Source organism: Rhagoletis zephyria, unplaced genomic scaffold (genome assembly GCF_001687245.7).
Source record: "Rhagoletis zephyria isolate East Lansing unplaced genomic scaffold, Rhagoletis_zephyria_1.1 Rzeph_scaffold_00182, whole genome shotgun sequence".
NCBI classification, from domain to species: Eukaryota; Metazoa; Arthropoda; class Insecta; order Diptera; family Tephritidae; genus Rhagoletis; species Rhagoletis zephyria.
The window spans coordinates 77721-79391 of NW_016157266.1; positions in this window are offsets into that span (position 1 = coordinate 77721).

Below are 1671 nucleotides of genomic sequence, written 5' to 3' on the forward strand. Positions count from 1 at the left end.
ACCCCCCAAAATACACGATCAAGAACTTGAAGACGGCATCTTTAAAGTAAAATTGACTTTCAAGGTGCGTGCAGCCTGCTGTCAATTCAAATGAATTTTGACAGTAGGACTGAGTTCCAAGTTGGTTTAATGCAAAGCACCAGCCTCTTTTATTTCTAAGGTCGGTGTTATGCAGACAAACTTTTGTTTGCCAAATTAAATGGCGGCTGCTTAGTTTGCTCGGAGGTGGTTATGTCGAGTTTGGCACAGGGTTGCACGTTCATTATGGTTTTCATGGCTATTGCCAACACGAAATGAGAATTTCAGATGTACATAACGCGCAAAATTTAAAATTTTTGTATATGACAACACCGAATTTGCTGCAGTTTGACCAAACAAAATTAGTTTGCTGTGAGAGTCGCCAAACTCGCTCTCTCCGAGTTTGCTGCAACAACAATTGCACGCAGTTTGCCAAACAAAATTTCTGCATAACACCGGCCTAAACTATAACTGATGGAAATGTCCAATATGCGCTGTCATATTAAAATGCCGAATTGGAACTTAGTTGCGCAAATTGCCGTACTATCGTATGAACAAATTAACCCTCCAGTAGGCCAATTTTTGTATGAGTTGAAAAATTCAGGAATGGGTGATTTTAGCACGAGAAATCCAAAAATGATGTCCATTTCGATTTGTGACAGTAACTTTTTCCTATAGGGGAGAAACACCAAGACCGTCTGGAGACGGGCTCGCCGATATACTTTGACGTATTTTCAGCTTTCTCTTACACAATGTTGACCTACGAACCGGCAATCCTATCTGCAGACGGTCAAAAATGCAAACTGGGTTTTTATATGTCGGCAAGCCGGCCTGTAGACTGTCTGTGTTCGAAAGCAATTTTCTCCATTTCGAATGGTGACATAATTATAAAACTTATATAAAAATACTGTGCTTTTAACTACGAAACCCACTGAATATTTTTGTATCACAAAAAATTTTCAAAAGAAAAAATTTCTTTAATTACGAAATCACTTAATAGCAAGAAATAATTAATTTTAACCGAGTCTCACAATCTGTGATTCAACTGCCGATTAAAATAAAACGGATTGACATAACGGATTAAAACTTACATCGTCGTAAAGGTACGTTTTTTTTAAAGATCGTGCTTTTCGAATATAGAAAAAATTATTATAGGTGCACTAAATACGTGTTTAGTTAGCGACCATCTGGAGGCGGTTCAGCCTAAGCGATTTTGGCCGAGTTCAGCAAAGCACGCCAGTCGTTTCTCCTCTGTTCCAACTGACGCCAATTGGAAACGCCAATCCTCTGCTACCACCAGCGGGTTCCGAGTTGAATACTTTCAGAGCTGGAGCGTTGGTGTCCATTCGAACGACATGACCAAGGCAACGGAGCCGCTGTATTTTAATTCGCTGCACTATGTCCATATCGTTGTAAAGCTCATACAGCTCATCATTCCATCGTCTGCGGTACTCGCCGTCGCCAACGCGTAAAGGCCCGTAAATCTTCCGCAAAATCTTTCTTTCAAACACTCCAAGAGCCGCGTCATCGGATGTTGTCATTGTCCATGCTTCTGAGTGACTTATAGAGCGTGGTTTTCGTACGTCGAGAGAGGACTTTACTCCTGAATTGCCTACTCAGTCCAAAGTAGCACTTGTTGGCAAGAGTGATTCT